At 42.0% G+C, this 26211-nt stretch overlaps 1 pseudogene; it reads right to left on the reverse strand.

Annotated features, from left to right (window-relative positions):
• Nucleotides 1–13747: 13747 nt before the first annotated feature.
• On the reverse strand, nt 13748–14342 carry LOC129015698 (acyl-CoA-binding domain-containing protein 7-like; annotated as a pseudogene).
• Nucleotides 14343–26211: the final 11869 nt, after the last annotated feature.

Raw genomic sequence — 26211 nt, forward strand, 5'->3', positions numbered from 1 at the left:
GGGTCTATTTCTGTACTTTCTATTCTGTTCCTTTATTTTTGTATCTATCTGTCCACCAATACCACACTACCTTGATTACTGTAGCTTTTTCCTTCAATGTCAGTCTTATTCAAAGTTTTGAACACAAAAATTAGCCAGGTGTGGTGCACATGCCCGTACTCCCAGCTACTTGGGAGGCTGAGGTGGGAGGATCGATTGAGCCCAAGAGGTCAAGCCTGCAGTGACCTATGATCACATCACTGCACTCCAGCCTGGGTGACAGAGCAAGAACTGGCCTAAAAAAAAAAAAAAAGCTTTTTTCCCCCACACTATTCTACATCCTCTACATTTTCATGAATTTTAGAATCAACTTCTCAAATTCTATGTTTTAGTAAAACATGTATAACATAAGATCTAGCATTTTAGCCATTTTTACATGAACCATTCAGTGGCATTAACTACATTCAAACTCATGTGCAACCATCACCAGAACTTTTTAATCATCCCAAACTAAAACCCTACACCCATTAAATAATAACTTCACGCCCTCCCCTCTTCCCAGCACCCATCAATCACCATTCTATTTTCTGTCTCTATGAACTTGACTACTCTCGTGCCTCCTAAAAGTGGAATCGCACAATATTTGTCATTTTGTGGCTGACTTAATTCACTTAGTGTAATGCCTTCAAGGTTTAGCCATGTTGTAGCATTTGCCAGAATTTTCCTCCATTTTAATATTGAATAATAATATATGAGTATACCACCTTTTGTTGTTGTTTGGTTGTTTTTATTTGTTTATTTTTGTTTTTTCTTTTGAGACGGAGTCTCGCTCTGTTGCCCAGGCTGAAGTGCTGTGGTGCCATCTTGGCTCACTGCAACCTCCACCTCCCAGGTTCAAGTGATCCTCCTGCCTCAGCTCCCGAGTAGCTGGGATTACAGGCACCTGCCACCACACCTGGCTAATTTATGTATTTTTAGTAGAGACGGCGTTTCACCATGTTGGCCAGGCTAGTCTTGAACTCCTGACCTCAGGTGATTCACCTGTCTTGGCCTCCCAAAGTACTGGGATTACAGGTATGAGCCACTGAGCCCAGCTGATACCACATTTTGCTTATCAGATCATCTGTGGATGGATATTTGGATTATTTTCACCTTTGGGCTATTATGAATAATGCTGCTATGAACATCAGTGTACCCAACTTCTCCATTTTTTTTTTTTTTTTTTTCTGAGACGGAGTCTCACTCTGTCACCCAGGCTGGAGTGCAGTGGCCTGATCTTGGCTCACTGCAACCTCCACCTCCCAGGTTCAAGCAATTCTCCTTTCTCAGCCTCCTGAGTAGCTGGGATTACAGGTATGCACCACCACACCCGGCTAATTTTTGTATTTTTAGTACACACAGGGTTTCACTGTGTTAGCCAGGCTGGTCCCAAACTCCTGACCTCAGGTGATCCACCCACTTCAGCCTCCCAAAGTGCTGTGATTACAGGCATGAGCCACCGCACCCGGCCCAACTTCTCCATTTTTACAGAAAAAAATGCCAGCTGGGATTTTGACTGGGATTGTATTGAGTCGATAGATCAATTTGGTAGGGAATTGACATCTTAACACTGAGCCTTCCAACACGTAAACCCATGTCTCTTTCCATTTACTTAGATATTCTTTCATTTCTCTCAATAATGTTTTGTAGTTTTCAGTGTACATGTCTGACACATTTTTTTGTCAGATTTATCCTCAAGTTTTTCATGCTATTGTAAAGGGCATTTCTTAAGATTTTTATTTCTGACTGTTGCTAGCATAGAGAAATACAGTGGAATTTGGAAACTGGGGTTATATCCTGAAACCTCACTAAACTCACATATTAACTCTTTCATAGGATTTTCTACATAAATGATCATGTCACCTGTGAATAATATCTTGCTTCTTTCTTTCTAAACTGAATGCCTTTTATTTACTTTTTTTTCCCTTACCTAATGGCCCTAGCTAGAACCTACAGTGCAATGTTGAATAGTATTGGTGAGAGCAGACATCCTTGTCTTGTTCCTGATCTTACGGGGAGAGCTTTCAGCCTTTTACCATTAAATATGATGTTAGCTGTATGTGATTTTTATAAATGCCCTTTATCAGGCTGAGGAAGTTCCCTTCTATTCCCAGTTTGTTAAGAGTTATTATCAGAAATGAATGTTTGATTTTGCCAATTTTTTCAGCATCTACTGAGATATTTATGTGGTTTTTCTTTACTAGTTTATTATTATGTGTATTACATTAATTGAACATTAAACCAACCCTATTTGCTGAGCAAATTCCGCTTGGCCATTGCGCATCAGCCTCCTCATTTGCTGTTAAATTTGATTTGCTACAATTTTGTTAAGAATTTATTCATCTAAGTTCAAGAGGGATGTTAACTCTGTGGTTACGTTCTTTGTGCTGTCTTTGTCTGGACTTGGTAAAATCAGAGTAATGCTGGCCTCACAGAATCAGCTGAGAAAAATTCCTTCGTCTTCAATTTTCTAGAAGAGCTTGTGTTGAATTAAAATTATTTTTCCTTAAGGATTTGATAGAATTCCTGAGTGAAATCATCTGGCTCTGCAGTTTTCTTTGTTGAAAAGATCTTAGCTATGATTTCAAGTTCTTTAAGAGAAATATATACTTTCCAGGTTATCTTTTCTTGAGTGATGTTTAGTATTTGCATCTTTCCAGGAATGTATCCATTTCATCTAAGTTGTCAAATTTACTGGCATAAACTTGTTCATAATATTCTCTGGTTATCCTTTTTAATGTCTGTAGAATCTGGAATAATGTTATCTTTCTCATTCTGATATTGGTAATTTGTTCGTTTGTTTGTTTGTTTGAGATGGAGTCTCGCTCTGTCGCCCCGTGATCTCAGCTCACTGCAACCTCTAACTCCCAGGTTCAAGCAATTCTCTTGCCTAAGCCTCCTGAGTAGCTGGTATTACAGGTGCCTGCCACCATGCCTGGGTAATTTTTCTATTTTTAGTAGAGACGGGGTTTCACCATGTTGCCCAGGTTGATCTCAAACTGCTGGCCTCAGGTGTTTCACCCGCCTCGGCCTCCCAGAGTGCTGGGATTACAGGCAGGAGCCACTGCACCTGGCCTCTGATATTGGTAATTTGTGTTTTCTCTTTTTTTCCTGATCAATATGGCTAGAGGTTTGTGAATTTTATTGATCTGAAAGCTTCTAATATTAGCTTCTGATATTTCTGCATTTTTCAGTTTTCCATTTCATTCATTTCTATTCTGGTTTTTATAATTTCCTTTATTCTCTTTGTTTTCTTTGTGATTTTGCTCTTTTTTTAGTTTCTTAAGGTAATAGCTGATGTTATTGTGATTTTTCTTTTCTAAGAAGGCATTTAAAATTATAAATTTCCATTTAAATACTGTTTTAGCTTCATCCAACAAATTTTTATATGTTTGTGTTTTTATTTTCATTCGGTTAAAAATTCTAATGTCCCTTTTGATTTCTCCTTTGACCATGGGTTATTTAGAAGTGTATTATTTAGTTTCCAAATATTTGTGGATTTTTCAGTTATCTTTCTGTTATTGCTGTCTAATTTAACACCATTTTGGTCAGAAAAGATACTCTGTATGATTTGAATCCATTTAAGTTTATTTACATTTATTCTCATTCTCCCTGATTTAATCTAGGAGGGTTGTATGTTTCCAGGAATTTATCCATCTCCTCTGGGTTTTCTAGTTTGTGCATGTAAAGGTGTTCATAGTAGCCTTGAATGATCTTTTGTATTTCTGTGGTGTCTGTTTGTAATATCTCCCGTTTCATTTCTAATTGAGCTTATTTGGATTTTCTCTCTTCTTTTCTTGGTTAATCTTGCTAATGGTCTATCAATTTTATTTATCTTTTCAAAGAAAAAGCTTTTTGTTTCATTTATCTTTTGTATTTTTTGTTTGTTTGTTTCAATTTCATTTAGTTCTGCTCTGATCTTGGTTATTTCCTTTCTTCTGCTAGGTTTGGGTTTGGTTTGTTCTTGTTTCTCTAGTTCCTTGAGGTATGGCCTTAGATTGTCTATTTGTGCTCTTTCGGACTTTTTTGATGTAGGCATTTAGGGCTATGAAGTTTCCTCTTAGCACTGCCTTTGCTGTATCCTGCAGGTGTTGATAGGTTGTGTCACTATTATCATTCAGTTTGAAGAATTTTTAAATTTCCATCTTGATTTCATTGTGACCCAATGCTCATTCAGGAGCAGGTTATTTAATTTTCATTTACTTGCATGGTGTTGAAGGTTCCTTTTAAAGTTGATTTCCAGTTTATTCCACTGTAGTCTGAGTGCTTGATATAATTTCAATTTTCTTAAATTTATTGGGATTTATTTATGACCAAGACTATGGTTTATTCTGGTAAATGTTCTATGTGCACTTGAAAAGAATATATATTCCGCAGTTGTATGAAGCGTTCCATAAATGTCAATTAGGTCTAATTTGTTCAAGTGTTGTTCAAGTCGTCTGTATCCTTGCTTATTTTCTGTCTAGTTGTTCTATTAATTATCAAAAGAGGGATGTTGAAATATCTGCCTATAATAGTAGATTTGTCTGTTTCTCCTTGCTGTTCAATCAATTCTGCTTCCTGTAGTTCAAAACTTTCTTATTTGATGAATATGTTTTATATTTAAAGTGGGTTTCTTGTAGCATGTAGTTGATTGTTACATTTTCATTCTATCTGACAAACTCTGTTTTTGAGTGGGGTGTTTAGGCCATTTACATTTAATGTGATTATTAATATGAAAGGGTTTAAATGATCTGTTATTTGTTCCACTTTTTTCTTTTTTTCTGCTTTCTTTTGGATAAAGTGAATATTTTTATTATGCCATTTCACTTTTTATTGGCTTACTAGCTGTCGCTCTTGATTGCGTTATTTTAGTGGTTGCTTTAGGGTTTAGAGTATACATCTTTAACCTATCACAGTCTACATTCAAGCAATAGTATTCCACTACACGTCTACTTAGTATAAGAATCTTACAACAGTATATTTCCATTTCTTTTCTCCTGCTCTTGGTCTTTGTGCTGTTTTTGTCAAGAAGCTTACTTTATATTATAAACCCCACAAAACATTATTATTTTTCCTTTAAATTTTTTTTTTTCCCCAGACAGAGTCTAGCTCTATCACCAGGCTGGAGTGCAGTGGCACGATCTCGGCTCACTGCAACCTCTGCCTCCGGGTTTCAAGCAATTCTCCTGCCTCAGCTTCCCGAGTAGCTGGGATTACAGGCACACGCTGCCATGCCCAGCTAATTTTTCTTTTTTTTTTTTTAAATAGAGATGGGGTTTCATCATGTTGGCCAGGATGGTCTCGATCTCCTAACCTTGTGATCTGCCCACCTCGGCCTCCCAAAGCGCTGGGATTACAGGCATGAGCCACTGCGCGCAGCCTAAATGATTTTTTTTTTTTTTTTTTTTGAGATGGGAGTCTCGCTCTGTTGCTCAGGCTGGAGTGCAGTGGTGCGATCTCGGCTCACTGCAAGCTCCGCCTCCCGGGTTCACGCCATTCTCCTGCCTCAGCCTCCCTAGTAGCTGGGACTACAGGCGCCCGTCCCCACACCCGGCTAATTTTTTTGTATTTTTAGTAGAGACAGGGTTTCACCATGTTAGCCAGGATGGTCTCAATCTCCTGACCTTGTGATCCACCCACCTCGGCCTCCCAAAGTGCTGGGATTACAGGCGTGAGCCACCGCGCCTGGCCCTAAATGGTTTTTTTAAGAGAGTTAAAGAATAAGAAACAAAGTCTGTATATTTACCCATACAGTTGCCATTTCTTGTGCTCATCATTTTCTTACATAGATCTAGATCTCTGCTTAGTATCATTTTTCTCTGCCTGAACATTTTTTATGGTGTGGATGCTGGTGATAAATTCTTTCAACTTTTGTATGGCTAAAAAAGTTTTCATTTTTCCTTCATTTTTGAAAAAGTTTTGCTAGTTATAGAATTCTAAGTTGACGTTTTTCTTTCTTTTTAAAAAAAATTCTCAAGATACAGGGTCTTGCTCTGTTGCCCAGACTGGAGTGCAGTGGCACAATCATGGCTCACTGCAGCCTCAATCTCCTGGGCTCCAGCAATCCTCCTGCCTCAGCCTCTCCAATAGCTTGGATTACAGGTGCATGCCACCAAGTCCAGCTAAATTTTTTGTTTTGGTACTTTAAAGATGTTCCATTGTCCTCTCTCTTGTATTGGTTCAAATAAAAATTTTCTGCCATCCTTATCTTTCTTCCTCTGTATGTAAAATGTTTCCCTCCGTTGTTTTCTATTTTTTTTTTTTGCTTTTTAATAAAACCTTTATTGAGATATAATTCACATACCATACAATTCAAACATTAAAGTTGTACAGTTGAATGGTTTTTAGTATATTCACAGAGTTGCACAACCAATTCCACAACCAATTTTTAGAATATTTTCATCACCCCAAAAGAAATGTACCTCCTTTAGCTAAAACTTCTCCCCCAATTTTTCTCATTCATCAAGCCATAGGCAACCACGAATATATTTTCTGTCTCTATAGATTTGCCTATTTTGCACATTTCATATAAAGAAATTTATATAAATCTGTAGGAGTTTTTGTGACTGGCTTCTTTTACTTAATGTAATGATTTCAAGGTCCATCGGGTTGTAGCATGTATCAGGATTTAATTTCTTTTTATGACTGAATAATATTCCATTGTATGGATATACCACATTTCACTTATCCACTCATCAGTTGATGAGCATTTGGGTTGTTACACCTTTTGGCCGTTGGGAGTAACGCTGCTACGAACTCTGTGTAATTTTTGTGTGAACATATGTTTTTATTTCTCTTGGGTATATACCTAAGATAAAACTACTGGGTTAACAGCACTTTGGGACGCTGAGGCCAGCAGATCACTTGAGGTCAGGAGTTCGAGACCAGCCTGGCCAACATGGTGAAACCCTGTCTCTACTACAAATACAAAAATTAACCAGGCATTGTGGTGGGCGCCTGTAATCCCAGATACTCGGGAGGCTGAGGCAGGAGAATTGCTTGAACCCAGGTGGTAGAGGTTGCAGTGAGCCAAGATTGAGCCACTGCACTCCACCCTGGGCAACGGAACGAGACTCCGTCTCAAAAAAAAAAAGAAAAAAGAAACAGAAAAAAGAAAAATATTGCTGGGTCAAATGGTAACCATATGTTTAACTTTGAGGTACTGCTAGACTCTTTTCCAAAGTAATTTTGCATTCTCACCAGCAGTATATGAGCAAAGTATGAGGGTTCCAATTTCTCCACATCTTTGTCAACACTTGGTATTATCTATATTTTTATGGCCATCCTAGTGGGTATAAAGTGACCCTGACTCCTTTTAATATTTCCTCTTTGTCATTAGCTTTAAGCAATTTGATTTTGGTGCATTTGGTATAATTTTCTTTGTATGTCTTTTGCTTGGTGCTTGTTTAACTTCTTAGATCTGTGTCTGTAGTTTTTATCTACTTGAAGAAATTTCAGTCAACAATTATTAAAATATTCTCCATCCCCTTTTTTTCAGGGTCCCTAATTACATGCATATTGGGCCGCTTGAAGTTGTCACCTAGTTCACTAATGCTCTGTTCATTTCTTTCCAGCCATTTTTTCTCTATGTGTCTTATTTTTATTATTTCTGTATTTTTTCTATATTTTATATATAATATATATATAATATATATATAATATATAATATATATATAATATATATATATTTTATATATAATATATATAATATATATATATTTTATATATAATATATATAATATATATATATTTTATATATAATATATATAATATATATATATTTTATATATAATATATATAATATATATATATTTTATATATAATATATATAATATATATAATATATATATATTTTATATATAATATATAATATATATATATTTTATATATAATATATATTATATATATATTTTATATATAATATATATTATATATATATTTTATATATATATTTCTTATATATTTTCTATATATTAATTCTGTATTATTTCTGTATATTAATTCTATAATTATATATTAATATAATTATATTTTATTATAATTTAATTATAAATTAATATATAATTTCTATATATTAATTCTATATATTAATTCTGTATTATATATTAATTCTATAAATTAATTCTGTATTATAATTTAATTATAAATTAATATATAATTTCTATATATTAATTCTATATATTAATTCTGTATTATTTCTATATTTTTATTAGTATCTTCAAAGTCACTAATACTCTCTTTTGTAGGTTTATTTTCTTCTTTTAACCCTATGCTGTATAATTTACATCTCAGTCACAATATAGTTTTTATATCTAGAAGTTTGGGGTTTTCATTATGTCTTCCATATTTCCACTTAACATATTTCATCTTTCCTCTAGCCTCTGGTACATACAGAATATACTTACCATAACTGCTTTACTTTCCTTATCTGCTAATTCTATCACATCTCATTTCTAGGTCAGTTTTGATAAATTTTTGCCTTCCTATGAGTTATATTTTTTTCCTTCTTTTTACATATGGTAATATTTGAGATTGAGTAGTAGATATTGTGGATTCTGGATTTCACTTTGAGGTGTGCCAGGTATTTCTATATTTCTTTTTCTTTTTCTTTTTTTTTTTTTTTTTGAGATGGAGTCTCACTCTGTCGCTCAGGCTGGAGTACAATGGCACGATCTCGGCTCACTGCAAGCTCCGCCTCCCGGGTTCACACCATTCTCCTGCCTCAGCCTCCCGAGTAGCTGGGACTACAGGCGCCCACAGCCACGCCTGGCTAATTTTTTTTATTTTTAGTAGAGACGGGGTTTCACTGTGTTAGCCAGGATGGTCTCGATCTCCTGACCTCGTGATCCGCCCGCCTCGGCTTCCCAAAGCGCTGGGATTACAGGCCTGAGCCACCGCGCCTGGCCGGTATTTCTATATTTCTTTAAATATTATTGATCTCTTTAATATGGGATTCAATTAAGTTACTTGGAAATACTTTGATCCTTTCAAGGTCTTTTTCTTCTTTTTCTTTCTTTCTTTCCTTTTTTTTCTTTTTTTCTTTTTGAGTCAGGATCTGGCTCTGTTGCCCAGGCTGGAGGGCAGTGGAACAATCATAGCTCATTGCAGCCTCAACCTCCTGGACTCAAGTGATCCTCCTACCTTAGTCTCCCAAGTAGCTGGGACTACATTCATGCACCATCACACCTGGCTAATTTTTTTTTTTTTTTTTTTTTTTTTTTTTTTTTGTAGAGATGGGTTTTCACCATGTTGCCCAGGCTGGTCTCAAACTTTTGAGTTCAAGTGATCCTCCCACCTCAGCCTCCCAAAGTGCTGGGATTACAGGTGTGAGCCACTGCACCTGGCCTTTTATTATTATTTTTTTTTCTTTTGATACAGGATCTCACTCTGTCACCCAGACTGGAGTGCAGTGGCGTGAACACAGTTCACTTTCAGTCTCGAACTCCTGGGCTCAAGCAATCCTCCCACCTTAGTCTCCCGAGTAGCTGGGACTATAGGCACATGCTGCCACATCCAGGTAATTTTTAGGTTTTTTGTAGAGACAGGGGTTTTACCATGTTGCCTAGGCTGGCCTCAAACTTCTGAGTTCAAGCGATCCTCCTACCTCAGCCTCCCAAAGTGCTGAGATTACAGGCAGAAGCCACTGTGCCTGGCCAAAGTGTTTTTTTGTTTTGTTTTGTTTTGTTTTTTTTGGTTTGAGATGGAGTTTCACTCTTGTTAACCAAGCTGGAGTGCAATGGCGTGATCTCAGCTCAGTGCAACCTCCGCCTCCTGGGTTCAAGAGATTCTCTTGCCTCAGCCTCTCGAGTAGCTGGGGTTACAAGTGCGTGCCACCATGCTGGGCTAATTTTTTGTATTTTTAGTAGAAATGGGATTTCACCATGTTAGCCAGGCTGGTCTCAAACTCCTAACCTCAGGTAATCCACCTGCCTTGGCCTCCCAAAGTGCTGGGATTATAGGCATGAGCCACTGCACCTGGCCCAAAGTTTGTTTTTAAAGTTTGTTTGGCTGGACTAGAGTTAGGTTTAGTCTAGGACTATTTTGGTCCCACCACTGAGGTAAAACACTTCTGAGTATCCTACCTGATAGATACTGTGTGAATTATGAAGCTTTCCATTCTAGGGTAATGGGCAAAAATTGCTCCTGGCCATATGTTGCCCTGTAATCCTTCTGGGCAGGTCTTTTTCTAACATGCATGTCATGATCTGTACTCCACTGAAGACTTGAGGGACATCTCTGCAGATCTTGATCTCTGTGCAGCTCTCTCCTCTCCAGTACCTGCCCTACAAACTCTGTCTTCCTTGGCCTCCCTGGACTCCCTGCTCTGTCTCCTCAACTCAGGGGGAACACCAGCGTCAGTTTGAAGTCCACCTCTCTGCACGGCAATTTGGAAACTTCCTCTAGGCAGTAATATGGGGCAATCATAGAGCTCACCTGGTTTGTTTCCCTTCTCTCACAGATCCCTGCCCTTTGTTATCTGATGTCCAATGTCTTAAAAACTGTTGTTGTTGTTGTTGTTTTGGGACAACGTCTCTCTCTGTCACCCAGGCTGGAGTGCAGTTTTGCAATCTCAGCTCACTGCAGCCTCCGTCTCCTGGGTTTAAGCAATTCTCCTGCCTCAGCCTCCCAAGTAGCTGGGACTGCAGGCAAAGTCACCATGCCTGGCTAATTTTTTGTATTTTTAATAGAGATGAGGTTTCACCACATTGCCCAGGCTGGTCTCAAACTCCTGACCTCAAGTGATCTGCCCACCTCAGCCTCCCAAAGTGCTGGGATTAGAGGGTGGGCCACCATGCCCGGCCAAAACTGTTGTTTTATATATTTTATCTTGTTTGTTGTTGTTTCAGGGAAAAGAGTATACCCAGTTTCTGTTATGTCATCTTAATTGGAAGCAAAAGGCACTGCTTCTTTCTAAAAAGTTAAGCGTAAAGTTTTATTAATAATCTCCATCCAATTATTTTATTATATGAAATTTATAGGAGTCTAATCCTGCACTTTCTTTTGTCTCCTAGTGCTTTGTAATTTATAACATGTTTTATAATTTTGGATTATAAACTCATCTGCAATGGGAACATAATCTGTGGGAACTCTGTGAGGTCTGGGCTTAGTGAACTTACCTCTAGATCACTTTTATATTTGCCTCTCTGAGGCTCCTCTCTTTCTATGTTATTTCTTATTTTTGGTATTCCAGGGCCATAAAAGTAATGTATGTTCAGACATCAAAACCACTTGAGAACAGGCCTTGGTTATTAATTATCATGGGAGTATTTTTTTTTGCCTTGACCCAGAATTCAGGTCAAGTCACACAAGCTTCCGTGTTTCTCTGGGCTTAAAGGTGATCTTTTTTTGTTTATTTGCTTCACCATGTATTAGTTAGGGTTCTCCAAACAAATAGAATCAGTATGAGGGAGAGAGACTGATTTATCATGAGGAATTGGCTCATGCAATTATAGAGGCTCTGAAGTCTCACAAGTCTACTCTCTGCAAGCTGGAGATCCAGGGAAACTGGGGATGTAATTTGGTCCAAGTCTGAAAGCTTAAGAACCAGGGTAGCCAATGGTGTAAATCCCAGTCCAGAGGCTGGACAAGATGAGATGAGGTGTTCCAGCTCAAGGAGGCAGGCAGGAAGCAAAAGGAGAAATTTCCTCCTTCTTCCACCTCCTTCCTCCACCACAGATGACCCTTTTGTTCCACTGAGATTGAATGATTTCCACCCACATTGAAGTGGGCAATGTTCTCTACTGAGTCCATCCACTGAAATGTTAATTTCATCCAGAAACATCCTCACAGACACATCTAGAAATAATGTTTAATCTGGGCACCCCATGGCTAGTCAATGTGACATAAAATTTACCACCATGCACCTTTTCACTGAGGATACAGCACTTTTAAGAGTCCCAAGCTGATGTGGAAGTTTCCACTCCCAGGCACAAGTCTTTGTCTCCTGTACCTGCTTGGAGTTGCAACCCAACTTCCCAAGGCTGCCATGTCCCTGCCAAGCACTAAATCCCCAGGGTGGATACAGCGTTAGCTGGTATGCCTAGCTCTCTAGTTTTCCGGGGTTTTTTCTTCCCTTTTTAAAAATTATCATTATTAATTTTTTTAGATGGTGTCGCTGTGTCTCCCGTGTTGGAGTACAGTGGCATGATCTCTGCTCACTGCAACCTCTGCCTCCCCCAGGTTCAAGCAATTCTCCTGCCTCAGCCTCTTGAGTAGCTGATATTACAGGCGCATGCCATCACACCTGGCTAATTTTTGTAATTTTAGTAGAGACGGGGTTTTGCCATGTTGGCCAGGCTGGTCTCGAATTCCTGGCCTCAAGTGATCTCCCCACCTTGGCCTCCCAAAGTGCTGGGATTACAGATGTGAGCCACTGTACCTGGCCCTTTTTTTAAAATTAATAACCTGTTTTTATTATACCAGTAACACCAACTCCTTGTAGGAGAACAGATGAACCAAAAGAAGAAATAATTGTTAAAGTCTGTGTACATACTACCAGGGCAAGACTTTCTAAATAGTCAAAAACCAATAGATGTTGGCGAGGATGCGGAGAAAACGGAACGCTCACACACTATTGGTGGGAATGCAAATCAGTACAGCCTCTATGACAAACAGCATGGAGATTTCACAAAGAACGAAAAATAGAATTATCATTCTACCCAGCAGTCCCACCACTGGGTATCCACCCAAAGGAAAAGAAATCGTTGTATCCGAAAGATACCTGCACTTGTATCTATCACAGCACAGTTCACAATAGCAAAGACCTGGAATCAATCCAATGTCCATCCATGGGTGATTGGATAAAGAAAATATGGTACATGTACATGATGGGCTACCACTCAGACATAAAAAAAGAATAAAATCATGTTTTATTTTATTTATTTATTTATTTGATTTTACTTATCCACGTGGGTGGAACTGGAGGCCATTATTTTAAGTGAAATAACTCAGAAACAGAAAGTCAAACACCACCCATTCCCACTTACAAGTGGGAGTTAAACAGTGTGTACACAGGATCATGGAGTGTGGAATAAGAGACACTGGAGACTTGAAAAGGTGGGAGGGTGGGAGGGGCTGAGGGATGAGAAATTACCTTTTGGGTACAATGTACACTATTTGGGTGATGGGCTCACTAAAAGCCCAGACTGCCACTACATAATATATCCATGTGAAAAAACTGCACTTGTACACCCTAAATCTACAAAAATAAAAAATCAAATACTTTTCTAAAAAACATTTAAGGACACCTGGTTTAAGAAAGCACAATTTAGTTAACTATGTAGTTTCAGCATACTCCTGTTACTACAATTCATGCTAATAGCAAAGATACACATGATACATAGAGTGAACAGTGCCTCTCTCTCTCTAAATGTTAGGTCATGAGAGCATTATCAAGGCTTCAAAAGGAAAACTTTCTCATACACTGTATTCTTTTTTGAGACAGAGTCTTGCTTTTTGCTCAGGCTGGAGTGCAGTGACGCCATCTTGGCTCACTGCAACCTCCGCCTCCTGGGTTCAAGTGATTCTTGTGCCTCAGCCTCACAAGTAACTGGGATTACGGGCACACACCACGGCCGGCTAATTTTTATATTTTTGGTAGAGACGGGGTTTCACCACGTTGCCCAGGCTGGTCTCAAACTCGACCTCAAGTGATCCGCCCACTTTGGCCTCCCAAAGTTTTGGGATTACAGGTGTGAGCCACTGCAACTGGCTGGAAAAATTTCTCATGTACTGTATTCTAAATGTCCTATTTTTCTATCGGCTCTTTTGCCTTAGAAATAGAGACACTCATTGTATCTTCCTTTGACAACCTTTTTTGGAGAGTCCATGCTGCCCATTTGGCCTTGCCCTTTAAATCCAGCATTCTCGGATACTCAATATTAATGTCTCCAATTATAGCTTGTTTGTAAAATCCATTGAGTTTTTTCAGTTCTTTATTATCTGCTTTTTTTTTTTTTTTTTTTTTTTTTTTTTTTTTTTTTTTTTTTTTTTGAGATGAAGTCTCGCTCTGTCCCCCAGGCTGGAGTGCAGTGGCACGATCTCGGCTCACTGCAACTTCTGCCTGCCGGGTTCAAGCGATTCGGCTGCCTCGGCCTCCCATGTAGCTGGGATTACAGGCGCCCGCCACCACCTGTGGCTAATTTTTGCATTTTCAGTAGAGACGGGGTTTTGCCATGTTGGCCAAGCTGGTCTCGAACTCCTGACCTCAGATGATCCACCCACCTCAGCCTCCCAAAGTGTTGGGATTACAGGCGTGAGCCACTGCGCCCGACCCCTCATCTGGTCTTGTTGGCAGCTTCCTCACGTCTTCTGCAGCCTTGTCGATCAGCCTGCAGTGCCATGGTGGTGGCGGCTGCACTGCTGCTTCTGTCCCGGCACTCCCTTCTTCCCTTTCTGAGGGCTCAGCTATACACTTAAAAGAATGTTGGTTATTTTTTATCCAGAATTTCTTTATGATTATTTTGTCTTTCATATTTGGTCCCCCATATTGTCAGAAATGGAATGTTTCCAGTTACTTCTTTTTTGTTTTTTGTTTGTTTGTTTGTTTTGGAGAGAGGGTCTCACTATGCTGCCCAGGCTGATCTGGAACTCCTGGGTTCAAGTGCTCCTTCTGCCTCAGTCTCCTGGAGTAGCTGGGACTATGGGCTTGCACCACTGTGCATGATTAAGATTACTTCTTAACCTATTATCATCAGACTTGCACCTCCACAACTTTACAGATGCTGTTCTTCAAAAACCATTGGTAACTGGAGCAACTGCGAAATTCCATGGGTGCTATTTCAGTTAGGATGAGCTCCAATCACAAGTGATGAAATACGAAAAAGCAACCATAAAGATGCTTGATTTGTTCTTACATAGGTGGTCCCAGGGTCGGTTTGGCAACTCACTTCTATTGAGAACTTACGTTTTTCTGTGCTTCCTCTCTGCCATCCCCGAATGTCTGTGATGATTTTCACCTCATCGTCGCACGATGGCTGCCGCCCGTGACTACATCAGAGGAGCAAAAGGTGGGCCAGGCACAGCGGCTGAGAGAGGTCTGTGAGGAAGAAGTCCTTTTCTTGCTTGCCACCTTTTGCTACTTTTTGCTACTTTGCTACTTTTTTTTTTTCATCTCATCACTTTCAAATAAACTCAGTCACCTGGGTGACTTTTCTCTGCTTCAGATTTACAGTAAGTCAAGTTAAAGATTTTTTTTTCTTATTGCCTTTCTTCTCCCTACCGTTGATACTAAGCTCTGATGCTCACTCGAATAATCAAACAAGTAAACAAACCTTGCAGACTGCTTTCCTTTGTTTTGTTTGTTTGTTTGTTTTTAGGCAGAGTCTTGCTCTGTTGCCCAGGCTGGAGTGCAGCTGCACGATCTCAGCTCACTGCAACCTCTGCCTTCCGAGTTCAAGAGATTCTCCTGCCTCCTGAGTAGCTGGGATTACAGTTAGCCGAGATTGTGCCACTGCACTCCAGCCTGGGCAACAGAGCGAGACTCTGTCAAAACAAAACAAAAACACCACAATCCTCCTTTGCTCAAAAAGGCCCCCACCTGCCGAGTGCCAGCAAATCATACTATCTATCTACAAAGGAAAGCAGTCTGCACGATTTGTTTACTTGTTTGATTATTCGAGCGAGCATCAAAGCTTAGTATCAATAGTAGGGAGAAGAAAGGCAACAAGAAAAAAAAATCTTTAACTTGACTTACTGTAAATCTGAAGCAGAGAAAAGTCACCCAGGTGACTGAGTTTATCTGAAAGTGATGTGATGTAGTTTCCTATATTGGGCAGAATCAGGGAGTGGGGCGGGAAGTAGAAGTGAAGTTCAGGTTTGGACAAATAGAGGATTCACATCTTTGCACACTTGAGTTTGTGTGACTCTGGAATTTTGCATCTGCCAGATCTGTTTATGATTCTGTTGCCTTTAACAGACAACAGGCACCTCAAGGACAGAGATGTGGCTTTATGCATTTCTTTAACATGTCTTCCCTCCCTTCCATCTTTCTCAGTGCCTAGTACGAGACCTGCAGCATGTTAGGTGCTCTACAAAAATATTTGTTTAATAAAAGATTGAGTGAATGAAAACATGAGCAAAGGAGGTTACTATAATGGGAAGAAACAAACTCAACCGATTTTTTTTTTTTTTTTTTTTTTTTTGAGACAGAGTCTTGCTCTGCAACCTCCACCTCCGGGTTCAAGCAATTCTCCTGCCTCAACCTCTCAAGTAGCTGGGATTACAGGTGTGTGCCACCATGACCAGCTAATTTTTTATATTTTTAGTAGAGATGGGGTTTCACCATGTTGGCCAGGCTGGTCTTGAACTCCTGACCTCAGGTGATCCACTCGCCTTGGCCTCCCAAAATGCTGGGATTACAGGTGTGAGCCACTGCACCCGGCCAAACCCAGCTGATTTTTCAGTCGATTTAACTGTATCCTGATTAAGGGAAGAAATGGAGAAATGTACATATGTATGAGAGAGAGAGAGAGAGAGAAGAGAAATATCTGCAGAGAGAACAGAGCTATGATCACTAAGTAGAACAGAGGCAGCCTAATCACCTAATCAGATACCCAGTCGGGGCCCCACCTGACTCCTGCTGCAGCTGGGGGGTGGAGGGACTAGAAGGTTCAGCTGGAGTGGTCTCCCCTTCTGCAGCTCCAGTCTCCCCACCTCCAACCCCCACTGCCACTGCCCTGTGAGGAAGCTGTGGGGAGGGGAGGCAGCCGAGCTGGGCTTCTAGAACGAGGCGGGATGGTGTGAGCTCAAACGCCCTGCAATTGCTGGAGCAACAGCGGCGACACTTGAGTTATTCACAAAGGCTGGAATTCAAATGAGGCTGGCACCGCTCCAAGTCGCAGTAGCTTAGGAGGAGAGAGAAAGGCATATTAACTATTCATCAAGATCTTCGCGTTGCATGGGCTCTGAGGGTTCTCCATCTGCGTCCCTCCCTCTGTCACTGACTGGGGGTGGGGGGCAGGGGGTCCTCCAGAAGCACTTTATCTGTCAGTCTGTGAGCGGGGGCTGGGAGTGGGGGACTGAAGTTAGGCAGATTTGTCTCATCACATGATGGGGGACCTGTATCATGTGATGGCTCCGGTGATGTTGGAGGCGGCATGTGACTCCCAGGGCTACGTGGGTTCAAAAACAATTTAAATACAAAAACACAAGCAGGTTCCCCTCCTCTCCTTTGCCTTTGGTCTGGCTCTCCCCATCGCTGGGTTCGGTGCCTGACTGAATGGAAAACCCGTCGTCTTGCAGCCACTAACCTGTGAGCGCCGGGTACCTGGAGACCAGGCCCCTCTGCTGGGGGCCCCCAGGAGCGGTGCCCCATCATTTTGCAGCCCACTGACTCCCAGCCTGGTAAGTTACTGCACACTTTCAGCAATTATCTGCGAAGCTGTCCTCAACTGCCTCATTAGCATGCGCAGGGCATCCTCGCTGGGCACGTTGGAAGGGAAGTGCCTGCCGGCTCTGGGGAGCTGCGGCTCTCGGGCCCTGCCAAACAGACGCAGCCTTCCTAGGGAGCAGCGCTGCGCTGGCTCTGCTGGGGTGGAAGGAGCTTCTCCTTCGCTGTCCTCCCTCTCCCTTCCCAGCCCATCTTATTCCCAGCCTCTCCTCTCTCTATCTCACGCCTCCTAACCTCCCTCACCTCTCACCTTCCCCCTCTCCACCCCCTCCCCTCATATTTGTTTGTTTGTTTGTTTGTTTATTTAAGACAGACTCTCGCTCCATCGCCCAGGCTGGAGTGCAGTGGTGCAATCTCGGCTCACTGCAACCTCTGCCTCCCGGGTTCAAGCGATTCTCCTGTCTCAGCCTCCCGAGTAGCTGGGATTAGAGGCGCCCACCACCACACCCATCTAATTTTTTTGTATTTTTAGTAGAGATGGGGTTTCACCATGCTGGCCAGGTTGGTTTCGAACTCCTGACCTCCAGTGATCTCCCCGCCTTGCCCTCCGAAAGAGCTGGGATTACAGGCGTCAACCCCTGAGTCTGGCTGGATTTTCTTTTTTATTCACATACCTTTCTGTCTCCCACTGATTTTCTTAGGAGTTCCTCTCATCCTCTCACCTCACTTTTTAAAATTATTTTTTTGGATACCTGGATTTTTGTCCTTTCTGGCCAGAACCTGAAAGAACAGCTTCTAAGGACTTGGTGATTGGAAATGCACCTTCTAAAAAAAATTCTTTTTTCACTAAGACAGTGTAGAGTGTCCAGTTCCTGTTGTGTGTACGTGCGTGCACGTATGTGTTAAAGGAGATGGATACATTGCTTGGGGCCATCAGAACTGTCTCCTGGGAGGTGGTTTCTTGGCTCCATGCCCCAGCTCAGCAAGGGAATGATCAAGTGATAGGAGGCACAGTTACAGCAGTCAGGAGACAAGGCACTCGGACCCCAAACGTCTTACTCTCTGTGGGAGAAACCAGGGCTCAAAGCAGGAGCAAAAAATCTAGTGCTGGATGCGCTCGGGCATCGAGAGGCATCTCGCAGAGCTGGCTCCGAGTTTGAGGCCACACCTTTGAAGAATGAGGCAGCGTGTGAGCGATTTAGTTTAATGTAATTGCAGTGGAAATGGACAGGGAGAGGACAGATTAGACTGATGTTTAAGGGATAGAAATCACAAGTCTTGCAGATGTATTACATATATTAGTTGAACCATGGGGAAGCCAAATGTGAATTGTGAAATCATGGCAGTGGCTGGATATAGTGGCTCACACCTGTAATCCCAGCACTTTGGGAGGCTGAGGCAGGCAGATCACCTGAGGTCAGGAGTTCGAGACCAGCCTGGCCAACATAGAGAAAACCCCATCTCTACTAAAACTACAAACATTAGCCAAGCATCGTGGAGCACATCTGTAATCCCAGCTACTCAGGAGGCTGAGGCACGAGAATCACTTGAGCCCAGGAGGCAGAGGTTGCAGTGAGCCGAGATCACGCCACTTAACTCCAGCCTGGGCAACAGAGCGAGACTCCATCTCAATAAAATAAAATGAAATAAAATAAAGTAAAGTAAAATTAAATTAAATTAAATCATGGCAGTATCTGTAGCCCCAGAGAAAGGAGATGGTGGCTGTGTCAAAAGCTTTTGGTTCACCGTCAACTGAGCTATACCAACATCTGTTCGGCAACAAACTTTTAACAATGACAGAGCAGAATCCACCGTGTGACTCGATGAGAGGGTGCTATTTCTATCTCCATTTCCAAGATGGAGAAACTGAGGCAAGGAGCAGCTCATTAGGTCACTTGCTTAAGGGCACTCAGCTAATAAGTGATAGAGCTAGGATTTAAGCCCAAGCAGTTTTCTCCAGCGCCCACACAGTTAACCACCAGACAGCTTCGAAAGAAAGCTATCCAGGCTGGGCGCAGTGGCTCATATCTGTAATCCCAGCAATTTGCGGGGCCTAGGCGGCTGGATTGCTTGAACCCAGGAGTTCCAGACCAGCCTGGGCAACATGGCAAAACCTCATCTCTACGAAAAATACAAAAAAAAAAAAAAAAAAATTAGCTAGGTGTGGTGGCATGCACTTGTAGTCCCAGCTACTCAGGAGGAGGATAGCTTGAGCCCAGGAGGTCGAGGCTGCAGTGAGCCATGATTGCGCCACTGCACTCAGCCTGGGTGACAGAGTGAGATCCTGTCTCAAAGAGAAAAAAAATAGCTGTCCAACAGTTGCCATGTGACAGTTTGTGCAAGTTTGGGGCTACATTTGTGGACAAAACAGAGACACTCTATTCTCATGGGGTTTATAGTCCAGTGGGGAAGGCAGCTATTAAATCATCATGCAAGATGATATATTGTTTCAAAGTGGCGAATTTGCTAAGAAGGAAAGTAATAAGGTATGATAAGAATATATAACTGAAGGCCGGGAGTGGTAGTTTACACCTGTAGTCCCAGCTTCTCCAGAGACTGAGGCAGGAGAATTGCTTGGACCCAGCAAGGAGGCAGAGTTTGCAGTGAGCCGAGATCGCACCATTGCGCTCTAACCTGGGTGACAGAGTGAGACTCTGTCTCAAAAAAAAAAAAAAAAAAAAAAGGCATATATAACTAAAGACATACTTCAGTTGCGGGGGCATAAAAGTGGGGACAGAGTTGGTCAAAAGAGGCCTCTCTGATGATGCAATTTTTAAGTTGGGGTGTGAGAGAGGAGTAAGAGTCAACCAGGTGGCATATGTGTGAAGGCCTTGAGGAGGGTAAGGGCTCAAGAATGCTGGTGGACCAAACACATTGCATATTTCAGACTGTGTTAGATGAGGCTATCCAGATTATGTGGAGCTCCAAAGCCCTGGCTAATGACTTGGGTTTTATCCTGGGATGAATGAGCAACTATTAAAGCATTTTATTTTATTTTATTTTATTTTATTTTATTTTATTTTATTTACTTATTTATTTAGAGACAGAGTCTTGCTCTGTTGCCCAGGCTGGAGTGCAGTGGTTCGATCTTGGCTCACTGCAACCTCCACCTCCCAGGTTCAAGCAATTCTCCCCTCAGCCTCCTGAGTAGCTGGGATTACAAGTGTCTGCCACCATGCCCAGCTAATTTTTTTTTGTATTTTTAGTAGAAATGTGGTTTCGCCATGTTGGCCAGGCTAGTCTCAAAATCCTGACCTCAGGTGATCCGCCTGCCTCGGCTTCCCAAAGTCCTGGGACTACAGGCATGAACTACTGTGCCCAGCCTATTAAAGCATTTTAAGTAGGGAAGGAGCATACTTGGGTTTGCAATATGAAAAAACGAACACAAGAGGTATATCAGTTTTTCTTGCATTACAGACCACCTCAAAGCTTAGTGGCTTCAAACAACCATCACTTATAGCTCATAACTCTGTGAGTTGGAAGTGGCAGCTGGGATCATCTGGGCACTGCTGCTGTCCTGGCCTGGGTTCACTCATTTAGATAGTCTGTTGGCAGGTTGGTTGAGAGTTGGTTGTTTGTGGATGATCTCACCCAGGTGTCTGCTGATTGGCAGGGGCAATTGAAATTGACCAGGCCACGTGTCTCCCTAGCTAGAGGGCTAGCCCAGTCTTTTTCATATGACAGCTGGGTTCCAAACGCAGCAAGAGAAGGGAAGCCCCAGTACACAAGCATTGTTCAAGCATTTGCTTGCATTGTGTTTGCGAGGCCCCATGGGCCTAGACAATTTATGTAGTCAAGCCCAGAGTTAGAGGATGGAAAAAGATACCACTTGTTGGGTGGAGGTACAAAATATTGTGTCTCTTTTTCTCAGACTACTACATGAATTCGAAAGGCTAATAAGCTGGACACTGTCTCCCTCTAATATTGGGAGAAACTGAAAGCCAAGAGGAAATTTAAGGCCAATTTTGTGATTAGAGACACCCTCAGAACTATTAGCTATCAGACTTTGTTTTTTGCTTGGAACAAGCACGGGTCTGTTTTGGATATGGATTAGAAGGTGGGTGTGGTGAAATAAGATCTCTTCTCACAGGATTTTTTGGGAATGACTTGGAGTCTTTTGAGATTGTTCCCTGTAAGGAAATTTGGGCCATATGGAACTCAATGCCTTCAGTGTTCTAGGCAAGGCAAGAGCACATGCAAAGGCCCCCAGGCAGGAAGGCTGGGGCTTATTTGGGAAACAGAAGGAAGGCAATTTAATTTAAAGTAATTGCAGTGGACCGGCAGGGTGGCTCACGCCTGTAATCCCAGCACTTTGGGAGAACGAGGCAGGCGGATCAACTGCGGTCAGGAGTTCGCGACCAGCCTGGCTAACACGGTGAAACCCCGTCTCTACTAAAAATACAAAAAATTAGCCAGGCGTGGTGGCGGGCGCCTGGAGTCCCAGCTACTCGGGAGGCTGAGGCAGGAGAATGGTGTGAACCCGGGAGGCAGGGCTTGCAGTGAGCCGAGATGGCGCCACTGCACTCCAGCCTGGGTGACAGAGCAAGACTCCATCTCAAAAAAAAAAAAAAAAAATTAGCCAGGCATGGTGACGGGCACCTGTCAGCTACTCAGGAGGCTGAGGCAAGAGAATTGCTTGAACCCGGGGGGCGGAGGTTGCAGTGAGCTGAGATCTCCCCACTGCACTCCAGCCTGGGCGACAGAGTGAGACTCTGTCTCAAAAAAATAAGTAGGTAATTTTTAAAGTAATTGCATGGGCGATGGAAAGGGAGTGGACAGATGAGAATAATGTGTAAGAGGTAGAAATAACAAGTCTTGCTGCTGGATCACATAGAGTAGTTGAAGGAAAGGCACATATTAGAGAAGGCTCACAGGTTGGTAATGCCATGTACTAAGATGGAAAGAAAGACTAGGAGAGGAGAAGAGTATTTTGTGGGCGGGGGAGGGCAGGAAGATGTCAGCCATTCTGTGCTGAGCCCAGTAGACTTGAGATCCCGTGAGACATCCAGAAAGATATACCCTAGACAGTGGGATATGCTCAAAGAGGCTTAGACTTGATATGTAAATTTGGAGACCAGCTGAGATCACTTAGAGAGTGTAAAGAGAGAAATCAAAGAGAAGTGAGACTGGAACTCCAGGCTGCCCACCATTTAGAAATCAGATAATGGAGGCATCCATGCAGGAGGTGGAAAGAGGAGGGAAATTGGAGTGTGGGCTCATGAAGACAAGAGGGCAGAATATTTCAGGAAGGAGAAAGTGACCAACTGGGTCGAATGTTGCTGAGACACTGAATAAAATCATCATCTTGGAGAGGGGGAATGAACATTCTAAAGTGAGCAGAGGGTTGCTGGGCAGAGCTGAGAACACAGAGCATGTGTTTCAAGTTGTAGCTGGGTGTACTGGCTCATGCCTGTAATCCCAGCTACTCAGGAGGCTGAGGTAAGAGGATCCCTTGAGGCCAGGAGTATGAGACAAGCCTGGGCAACATAAAAAGTAACCCACCCACCCACCCCCCAACACACATACCCCTACGTGCTCTAAATTTTTTAATTTAATTAGCCAGGTATGGCAACACAAATGTAATCCCAGCACTTCAGGAGTCCGAGACAGGAGGATTACTTAAGGCCAGAAATTAGAAACAAGCCTGGGCAACAAAGCAAGACCCCATCTCTAAATTTACTTTTTAATTAGCCAGGCATAGTGCCACATGCCTGTAGTCCCAGCTACTCAGTAGACTGAGATGGGAGGATCACCTGAGCCCAGGAGTTCTAGATGAGTCTGGCCAACATGGTGAAACCTGTCTCTACTAAAAATACAAAAATTAGCCAGGCGTGGTGGTGGACACCTGTAATCCCAGCTACTCAGGAGGCTGAGGCACAAGAATCGCTTGAACCCGGGAGGCAGAGGTTGCAGTGAGCTGAGGTTGCGCCGCTGCACTCCAGCCTGGGAGGCAGAGGTTGCAGTGAGCTGAGGTTGCGCCACTGCACTCCAGCCTGGGAGACACAGCGAGACGCTGTCTTAAAAAAAAAAAAAAAAATTAAAAGATGTTGCTTAACTCCTAAATACATAAGGGAAGGTAGTTCTCTTTTGCTTATTAATTTTTTAGGAGAAAAAGGCATACAAATTTATTAATGTTCATAAACACAGAAGCCACGCAAAATAGGAGATTCTGTTATTTCTATCTTGACAACAGTCAGAAAATATACTCTGTATGGTTTTATTCTTTGATATTTGTTAAGATACTCTTTTTGACCCAGCATATGATCAGTGTGGGCAAAGTTTCCATATGCACTTGAAAATAATGTTTATGGCTGGATGCGGTGGTTCACGCCTGTAATCCTAGCACTTTGGGAGGCTGAGAGGCGGGTGGATCACCTGAGGTCAGGAGTTCGAGACCAGCCTGGCCAACATGGTGAAACCCCGTCTCTACTAAAAATGCAAAAAATTAGCTGGACATGGTAGCACACGCTACTCAGGAGCCTGAGGCGGGAGAACCGCTTGAACCCTGACGGCAGAGGTTGCAGTGAGCAGAGATCACGCCATTGCACTCCAGCCTGGGCCACAGAGTGAGACTCTGCCTCAAAAAAACAAAATGTGTATTGTGCAATTGTTGGGTATAAAGTTTTATACATGTTAGGCCAAACTTGTTAATCATATTGTGCAAGTCTTCTGTAACCTTCTTGATCTTTTGTGTGTGTGCTTGTTTTCTCAGTAAGAGAGAGATGTGCCAAAATCTTTAACTGTAATTATAGATTTATCTATTAGTTTTTTTGAGCATCTTTTTTTTTTTTTTTTTTTTTTTTTGGCAGGTGGTGGGGATGGAGTCCCACTCTGTTGCCCAGGCTGGAGTGCGGTGGTGCAATCATAGCTCACTGCAGCCTCCCACTCCTGGGCTCAGGTGATCCTCCCACATCAGCCTCCTGAGTAGCTGAGACTTCAGGTATATGTCACCACACTTGGTTAATTTTTTAAATATTTTTTGTAGAGACTGGGTCTCACTATGTTGCCCAGGCTGGTCTTGAACTCCTGGGCAATCCTCCCACCTCAGCCTCCCCAAGTGCTGGGGTTACAGGCATGAGCCGCCACCCCTGGCCAAGATAATTTAATAATCCTAATGCCTAGTGTGATTATGTGATTAAGAATTATGCTTCTTTTATTGCTTCTTGGCCTTTTGGCTAAGATCAAATATGAAGAAATATGCTTATTTTATTAATTGTATTATTTATACAACAAACTTTTACAGCACTTACCCTATGTCAAGTATGTTATTACTAAAAGCTCATGTAATCCTCATAACAACCCCAGGAGGTAGGTATTGATATTATACCCATTGCAGAGATTAGGAAACTGAGGCATGGAGAGACTAAATAACTCACCCAGAGTCATGTGCCTTGTAAGTGGTCGAGCCAGGCTATGTTATCTCTCCTCCGTTCTTCAGCTACGCCTGCTGAGAGTGAAACAGTTCATATCCACGGATGAGGAGAGCATCCTATCCCCTGCACAGTTCTGGAGATGTGTAGAAGACATTTGATTTTATCTATGCCTTTTAATTTGAATTAATTATTTTATTTTATTTTATTTATTTATTTTGAGACAGAGTTTCTATCGCCCAGGCTGGAATGCAGTGGCATGATCTCAGCTCATAACCTCTGCCTCCTAGGTCTAAGCGATTCTGGTGCCTCAGCCATCTTAGTAGCTGGAATTACAGGCATGCGGCACCACACCCGGCTAATTTTTGTGTCTTTTTATTTGTTTATTTGTTTGTTTTGGTAGAGATGGGGTTTCGCCATGTTGCCCAGACTGGTCTTGAACTCTCAGCCTCAAGTGATCTGCCCGCATCAGCTTCCTAAAGTGCTGGGGTTACTGGCATGAGCCACTGTGCCCAGCCTATGCTTTTTTCAAGGCTGTGACTGAACTGCCTTCTGTTAGGAGTAATTACAGAAAACATCAATTGAACACTTTGCATGTGCCAGCCATTGAGCTAGGTATTTTGCCTAGTGGCATATCCTATTTTCTACAGTACCCTACTCCTGGTAGGCCCTCAGCAACTATTTGTCAAACAAATGTGGAATGACTTTAATCCCCACAGCTTTATGGTGTAAATGTAATTATGATTCCCACTTTACTGGTGAAACAACTGAGGCTCCAAGTAGTTGACTTGCCTAGTGAATGATCTGTAGACAACAGCAGTGTGATTATATCACCCAGCAAGTACACAAGATGATCTATTAGGGTGAAGAAGGAAAACAATGGGACCTCTATTTATATGTATTCCTTACATCGTTCCTTTTACTTTCCATTTCATGATTTTTTTTTTTTTTTTTTTTTTTTTTTTTTGAGACAAGGTCTTACTCTGGCATCCAGGCTGGAGTACACTGGCGCAACCATGGCTCACTGCAGCAAACCTCCCACCTCAGCCTCCTTGAGTAGCTGGAACCACAGGCACATGCCACCACACCTGGCTATTTTTTTTTTTAAGTAGAGATGGGGTTTCACCATGTTAGCCAGGCTAGTCTCAAACTCCTGGCCTCAAGTGATCCACCCACCTCGGCCTCCCGAAGTGCTAGGATTACAGGTGTGAGCTACGGTTCCTGGCTAATGTTTTTGTAATATACTGAATAGTGCAGTAGTTCATATATAAAAGCTATAAATAATAAATAAATACACACATTTGCAGAGTTACAGGCTTAAAATGCATACCACTGAAGTGAATTTTTGAAAGAATTTGAAAACCATTGCTCTAAGCCACTACTCTGTACTTTTTCTTCAAAGAGAATGTAACAGATTCATTTATAGCTTTCTTAATTGCCATGAGAACTAAAGATACATTCTTGCTGCCTTGATTGGGCTGTTTTCTGAGTATCCATAGACAATACCCCACC

Source organism: Pongo pygmaeus, chromosome 18 (genome assembly GCF_028885625.2).
Source record: "Pongo pygmaeus isolate AG05252 chromosome 18, NHGRI_mPonPyg2-v2.0_pri, whole genome shotgun sequence".
Lineage (NCBI taxonomy): Eukaryota > Metazoa > Chordata > Mammalia > Primates > Hominidae > Pongo > Pongo pygmaeus.